This window comes from Durio zibethinus, unplaced genomic scaffold (genome assembly GCF_047325235.1).
Source record: "Durio zibethinus cultivar Kanyao isolate XHJ-2024 unplaced genomic scaffold, ASM4732523v1 HiC_scaffold_2, whole genome shotgun sequence".
Taxonomy (NCBI): domain Eukaryota; kingdom Viridiplantae; phylum Streptophyta; class Magnoliopsida; order Malvales; family Malvaceae; genus Durio; species Durio zibethinus.
The window spans coordinates 3,028,523-3,037,252 of NW_028323043.1; positions in this window are offsets into that span (position 1 = coordinate 3,028,523).

The window sequence follows — 8,730 nt, forward strand, 5'->3', positions numbered from 1 at the left end:
TGAGAGATTACCTTTTGATTTACCAGAAGCCGAGGAAGAATTAGTAGCAGGGTATCAAACCGAATATTCGGGTATCAAATTTGGTTTATTTTATGTTGCTTCCTATCTAAATCTATTACTTTCTTCCTTATTTGTAACAGTTCTTTACTTGGGGGGTTGGAATATTTCCATTCCGTACGTATTCGTCCCTGAGCTATTTGAAATAAATAAAATGAATGGAATCTTTGGAACGACAATTGGTATCTTTATTACATTAGCTAAAACTTATTTGTTTTTGTTTATTTCTATCGCAACAAGATGGACTTTACCTAGGTTAAGAATGGACCAATTATTAAATCTTGGATGGAAATTTCTTTTACCCATTTCTCTCGGTAATCTATTATTAACAACTTCTTTCCAACTTCTTTCACTGTAAAGAAAAAAAGAATACGAGATTCATGACTTGGTTCAAACAAGAGAAAGAAACAAACATAAAATTATTCATAGATATTCACGATATGTTCCCTATGGTAACTGGGTTCATGAATTATGGCCACCAAACAGTCCGAGCAGCAAGGTACATTGGTCAAGGTTTCATGATTACCTTATCCCACGCAAATCGTTTACCTGTAACTATTCAATACCCTTATGAAAAATTAATCGCATCAGAGCGTTTCCGTGGGCGAATCCATTTTGAATTTGATAAATGCATTGCTTGTGAAGTATGTGTTCGTGTATGCCCTATAGATCTGCCTGTTGTTGATTGGAAATTTGAAACGGATATTAGAAAAAAACGATTGCTTAATTACAGTATTGATTTCGGAATTTGTATATTTTGTGGTAACTGCGTTGAGTATTGTCCAACAAATTGTTTATCAATGACTGAAGAATATGAACTTTCTACTTACGACCGTCACGAATTGAATTATAATCAAATTGCTTTGGGCCGTTTACCAATGTCAGTAATTGACGATTATACAATTCGAACAATTTTGAATTCGCCTCAAAGAAAAACTGAGTAAGTAAACCTCCTATTCTATTAAAGAGAAATTTCCAATTCTTTTAAGGTTCCGTTTTGGTTTAAGTTAAAAGAATATTTGGTTTGACTTAAAAGAATGAGGCCTTTACTCTTTGTTTGGTCAATAAATAAAAATTCAATTACAAATTAACTGGTTGATAAGAATTTCGAATTCATTTTTCTTGAAAATCTATTAATATATTCGTAATTATTTCGAAATATATAGTTTCAAAAAACAAAATACCCTTTCGAACCGAACAAAAAAAAAGAATTAAAAACGAAACAATAATTGTACTTAGATCAATTCACACCTAATAGATTAGGATTTTATTCAATTAGGAACGTATCATAAAAAAAAAATTCCTGGTCGGGTCAATAAGATCATGAAAAGCATTTCGATTTATTTATCTCTTATTTTACATATAATGGATTTGCCTGGACCAATACACGATTTTCTTTTAGTTTTTCTGGGATCGGGTCTTATATTAGGGGGCCTGGGAGTGGTATTACTTACCAATCCAATTTTTTCTGCCTTTTCATTGGGATTGGTTCTTGTTTGTATATCCTTATTCTATATTCTCTCAAATTCTCATTTTGTAGCTGCTGCCCAGCTTCTTATTTATGTGGGAGCCATAAATGTTTTAATCCTATTTGCTGTGATGTTCATGAATGGTTCAGAATATTATAAAAATTTTAATCTGTGGACCATTGGGAATGGCCTTACTTCGTTGATTTGTACAAGTATTCTTGTTTCGCTAATTACTACTATATTAGATACATCATGGTACGGGATTATTTGGACTACAAGATCAAACCAAATTATAGAACAAGATTTGATAAGTAATAGTCAACAAATTGGAATTCATTTAGCAACAGATTTTTTTCTTCCATTTGAATTCATTTCACTAATTCTTTTAGTTGCTTTGATAGGTGCAATTGCTGTGGCTCGTCAGTAATAAATCTTTCTAACTAGGAATAGCAAGCAATCCAAATTAAACTTTTTTCTGTCTTATCGCATCTATTTTCCTTGAATTCTTGTTCGTGTATAAAATATAAAATAGAAATTCGTTTATTCGAGATATTTCCAATATATTCTTTTTGTTATATTCTATTCTAGTCAATCAAATCCGTTGAATTATTGTTCATATTAAAATGAATCGAAATTGATAAGGAGTTGGTCAATGATGCTCGAACATATACTTGTTTTGAGTGCCTATTTATTTTCTATCGGTATTTATGGATTGATCACGAGTCGAAATATGGTTCGGGCCCTTATGTGTCTTGAACTTATACTGAATGCGGTTAATATAAATTTTGTAACATTTTCTGATTTTTTTGATAGTCGGCAATTAAAAGGAAATATTTTATCAATTTTTGTTATAGCTATTGCAGCCGCTGAAGCAGCTATTGGATCAGCTATTGTTTCCTCAATTTATCGTAACAGAAAATCAACGCGTATCAATCAATCAACTTTGTTGAATAAGTAATATTAATAATATTAAATTATAAGATTCACCAATTTGAATTAGCATGTCCAATATGTTGGAATCTACATCATGTTTTCGAAAACGTAAGAAATCAAAGTATCTTGGTCCTTTCTTATGAGTTGATCCCGAAGGAAATTGATTAGAAAATTTCTGGTAAATCGTTGATTCATCTGGTGTTTAACTATAATGATTCATTTACAAGTTTACTAGATTGAAATTTTATGATGTTCAAAAAATTATAGATCCCATGTCACATTCAGTAAAAATTTATGATACATGTATAGGGTGTACTCAATGTGTCCGAGCCTGCCCCACCGATGTGTTAGAAATGATACCTTGGGATGGATGTAAAGCTAAGCAAATTGCTTCCGCTCCAAGAACAGAAGACTGTGTTGGTTGTAAGAGATGTGAATCCGCTTGTCCAACAGATTTCTTGAGCGTTCGAGTTTATTTATGGCATGAAACAACTCGAAGTATGGGTCTAGCTTATTGATACGTTCCCGAAAACCCCACTTGAATACATTTTGAATCCATTTTATTTTTTTTTTACTGAAAAAACCCGTGCTCAAAAAAAATCTTTTTTGAGCACGGGTTTTTCTGGTCCAAGTGCATCTTGTCTTTACCACGAATTATTTTCCTTGGTTAACAATAATTGTAGTTTTACCAATATCTGCAGGTTCTTTAATTTTCTTTCTTCCTCATAGAGGAAATAAGCTAATTAAGTGGTATACTATGTGTATATGCATATTTGAACTCCTTCTAACAACCTATGCATTTTGTTATCATTTCCGATTGGACGATCCATTAATCCAGCTGGAGGAAGATTATAAATGGATAAATTTTTTTGATTTTTACTGGAGATTGGGAATAGATGGACTTTCTATAGGGCCCATTTTACTGACAGGATTTATCACTACTTTAGCTACTTTGGCGGCTTGGCCAGTTACTCGAGATTCGCGATTATTCCATTTCTTGATGCTAGCAATGTACAGTGGTCAAATAGGATCATTTTCTTCTCGAGACCTTTTACTTTTTTTCATCATGTGGGAGTTCGAATTAATTCCCGTTTATCTACTTCTATCCATGTGGGGGGGAAAGAAACGTCTGTACTCGGCTACAAAATTTATTTTGTACACTGCGGGGGGTTCCATTTTTTTATTAATAGGAGTTTTGGGTATCGGTTTATACGGTTCTAATGAACCAACATTAAATTTTGAAACATTAGCTAATCAATCGTATCCTGTCGCACTGGAAATCATATTCTATATTGGATTTCTTATTGCTTTTGCTGTCAAATCGCCGATTATACCCTTACATACGTGGTTACCAGACACCCATGGGGAGGCACATTACAGTACTTGTATGCTTCTAGCCGGAATTTTATTAAAAATGGGAGCGTATGGATTAGTTCGCATCAATATGGAATTATTACCCCACGCTCATTCCATATTTTCTCCCTGGTTGATAATAGTGGGTACAATGCAAATAATTTATGCAGCTTCAACATCTCTTGGTCAACGGAATTTAAAAAAAAGAATAGCCTATTCCTCCGTATCTCATATGGGTTTCATAATTATAGGAATTGGCTCTATAACTGATACGGGACTCAACGGAGCTATTTTACAAATAATATCTCATGGATTTATCGGTGCTGCACTTTTTTTCTTGGCAGGAACGAGTTATGATAGAATGCGTCTTTTTTATCTCGACGAAATGGGTGGAATGGCTATTCCGATTCCAAAAATATTTACGATGTTCAGTATCTTATCGATGGCTTCTCTTGCATTACCGGGCATGAGTGGTTTTGTTGCAGAGTTGATAGTCTTTTTTGGAATAATTACCAGCCAAAAATATTTTTTAATGCCAAAAATACTAATTACTTTCGTAATGTCAATTGGAATGATATTAACTCCTATTTATTCATTATCTATGTCACGTCAAATGTTCTATGGATACAAGCTATTTAATGCTCAAAGTTCTTATTTTTTTGATTCTGGACCACGAGAGTTATTTGTTTCGATCTCTATCTTTCTACCAGTAATAGGTATTGGTATTTATCCGGATTTTGTCCTCTCATTATCAGGTGAGAAGGTCGAAACTATTCTATATAATTATTTTTATAGATAGTTTTGATGAATAAAACAAAAAATCAAAAAGTAATCCTATGATTTTTAAAATTGTTCGTTGTACAGTGAAAAAAAAAAGAAAGAAGTCTTTTTTCTTCTCTTAAGTTTAAGTTAAGTAAAAAAAGGTAAAAGAATTAAATTGAATTTTAATCAGACATCTTTGGCTTTTGTTAGAACCTTTTGAATCAAGTAGTGGAGTGATTCAAAAGGTTCTTGACAGCTTACAATAAGTTTTCTTATATATACGCTGTCCTATCTTAGTATTTGTTAGGCTTAGCCTTTTTATTCAATTCAATTAGATGTTAATGTAAATGAACCATAACTATGTAAACCTATTCCTAATAGATTGACCCCAAAATAGCATATCCAAATTATAAGAAATCCCATAGAAGCCACAAGTGCGGAATTTACACCTTCCAAATTTTTATTTGTTCGGGTATGTAAATAAATCGCGAATACGGTCCAAGTAATAAATGCCCAAGTTTCCTTTGGGTCCCAATTCCAATATGATCCCCACGCCTCATTAGCCCATACGGCTCCCGAAAGAATTCCTATGGTTAAAAAGATAAACCCGAGACTAATAATACGATAACTCCAACGATCCAATTGTTGAGTCAATTGATACCTGTAAAAATTTTTAGAAGAAAGAAAATAAGTGTTTAATAAAACATTGCTTCTTTCATTCATGTATTGGATTTCGCCAAACGAAAATGACTGATTTAATAAATTATTGTTTTTACCAATAATTTTTATGGCTTTTCGAAATGTAATGACTAGAAGAGCTACTGATAATAATGATCCACATAAAAGAGCTGCATAGCCTAATACCATCATACTTACGTGCATCATTAACCACTGGGATTGGAGAGCAGGCGCTAATATTGCGGATTGATGCATTTTGGTTAAAAGACCCGAAGTGGCAAAGCCTTGGGTAAAAATAACACTTGGTGCGGTTATTGCGCTTAAATCATTTTTACGCTTTTTAAAATAGTAAACCATATGAATAAGGGAGAAACCCCATGAAAGAAAGATTAATGATTCATATAAATCACTTAATGGGAAATGTCCTGAATAAATCCAACGAGTGACTAATAATCCTGTTATACAGAAAAAGGTAACTATCATGCCCTTTTCTGATGAATCATATAGTCCTACGACTTCATCGACTAATAAGAATAAGGTTAAAAAATGAATTGTAATTACAATTGAAACGACCGAAAAGGATATATGAGTTAATATATGCTCTAAAGTTGAAAAAATCATAAGAATTCTGAAAAAAGCGAGGGTTTCTAGATTTTATGGAATGGAAATCAGGAATTAAATTCATTATAGGACTTATTCTATCTCTTTTAGAAGATACTATGCCGCTACTCGGACTCGAACCGAGATGCTCTAGCACTGCTTCCTAAGAGCAGCGTGTCTACCGATTTCACCATAGCGGCTTGCTCGAAATCATAATAAGCCATTTTTTATTCAATCGTCGAGATTGAAGGTGAAGGGGTCAATTCAATGTAAAATGTAAAAGAAGCATTTAATTTAAATTGATGAATAAAAACTCGTTTAAATAGCAATTTGAAGGTTCAAAAAGAATCTTTATTATTTATCGTTTTATTTAATTATCCTTTTTTTTATTTAATATTTAATTTAATATTTAATTATTTCAACAGAGATTTTATAGTTTGTGTTTTCCTAAAAGAGAACTCCTCTATTGTAACTAAACTAACTAGTTGTAACTTCAATTCATAGATAGAATTCAACAAAAAAATGTTCTTTATCATTTTAATTTTTTAATGATTCATCTCTCATTCTTTTATATGATTTTTATGAATCTATAAAAAAAAAAATGCTTATCAATTGAATGAATAAATGAATGAAAAAATATTATTTTTAGAGATCACAATTTCAGCACCACATCCAATGATTTCAAAAGATTTATGTAATTTGCATAGCTTTGTATTAATCGTTAGGATTTTGCGTTTTAAGGATTTATCAAACCAACTAGATATTGGGTTGTACACGTTACGTTATATAAAAAGCGTTTCGATTCCTGTCATAATTGTACCATACTTCAAAAAAGTATTTCGAATTTCGAATTCTAAAAATATGTCTTGATTCATCTTCTTATACAAACATAGAATTTTTTTAGATCATTTTAAATTGATACATTATTTGTATATCCACTAAATTATAAAGGGAGTTTTCTCAATTGGGTTGAAAGCAAGGGAAGGATATATAGTAATTCAGAGAAATAATGATTCATAAAGTTACAAAATTGAAACTTAATGGATTAGTTTCAACAACCCAGTTAAAGCTCTTATATATATGTGCTCCGATATAGCTATAGTATAAATATACAAATTTTTATTATTTAATTATTTAATTATTTATTATTATAAATTGAAATTGAATATTATAAAAATAACAAATTATTATAACACTAAGATACCAAATGGGGCGATGGGGAAAATGAGAATCCCCATCCCGGAAATGAAAAAAAAAAAGATATTCAAAAAAGAAAACCTTTGTATCTTATTCGAGTTAAACCAATTCAGATTAAAAAAAAATTATTTGTCGTACAAAAAAACTTTTTGAATTACCCGTAAAAATAGATCTCGATAATGAAAAAGCTTTCAACGCCGCCCAATATCCTTTCTTTTTCCAAACATTTTTTCGAATACGCTTTTTTGATGTAGAAGTACGTTTTTTTGGAACTGCCATTCAAAAAAAAGGTTATTTAGTGCTATAGTTGGATGTCAAAGACATCTATTTTTAAAACAAAATGATCGGTGTCTTTATGTCATTATTTATCTATTCCTATAGATTTTCTAGATTAATAGATTTTCTAGATTATAATTATCTATATACTACTATATAAATTTCATAAGAACTAAATAGAGATGGGAAAATAACATAAAATGCTTCTATTCTAGAAAAAAAAAAAAAAAAAAATATGATATAACCTTTTTTTATTTATATTCCATACACTATCCAGAAAAAAAGAAGAATTTGTATTTAATTTATTGGTACCTTTCTTTTTTATATCTCCATTCAAATCTATAGGATAGATTAGGATCTATTATGATATATAAATTGAATTGATGAAATCAAAAAAACGTAAAAAAGAGTCTTTCCTTCTCTATCTCTGCCTATTTTTTTTGTCGTCCTACATTTATAATTTATACATCTCCATTTATACACGAAAAATACATCAAAACAAAAAAATGTAAAAAAACCATTTTATTTACCTAATAAAAAACAAACTTGAATTTTTTTCTATTAATTGGTAATTGGTCAAGCTCGAAGAGAGAGTATGCCCAATTTTCATTTTCAATCAAATTCGAATGAGACTCGTAATTAATCTGTTAAAGGATACATAATTTTGAAAAAAAAAAAGAATATTTTTTTTTTCCATTAGTAACTCGGTGATATCATTTGATTACTTCTAACTTCGAAATTTGAATATTTTTGAAATATTTGAGAAAGATTAAAAGATTAATAATAGAAAATTCCAGTTAACTTTGTAATATCTTGATTGTATTATTGCTCCCTTTCCATCAAAAGAGATAAGAGCCGGTGAATCAGAAACGATTAATTAAGAAAGAATAAGAAAAAAGTTTTTATGGAGCATACATATCAATATTCATGGATCATACCTTTTGTGCCACTTCCAATTCCTATTTTAATAGGAATGGGACTCCTACTTTTTCCGACGGCAACAAAAAATCTTCGTCGTATGTGGGCTTTTCCCAATATTTTATTGTTAAGTATAGTTATGATTTTTTCGGTCGATCTGTCTATTCAGCAAATAAATAGAAGTTCTATCTATCAATATGGATGGTCTTGGACCATCAATAATGATTTTTCTTTCGAGTTTGGCTACTTTATTGATTCACTTACCTCTATTATGTCAATATTAATCACTACTGTTGGAATTTTTGTTCTTATTTATAGTGACAATTATATGTCTCATGATCAAGGATATTTGAGATTTTTTGCTTATATGAGTTTATTCAATACTTCAATGTTGGGATTAGTTACTAGTTCTAATTTGATACAAATTTATATTTTTTGGGAATTGGTTGGAATGTGTTCTTATCTATTAATAGGGTTTTGGTTCACA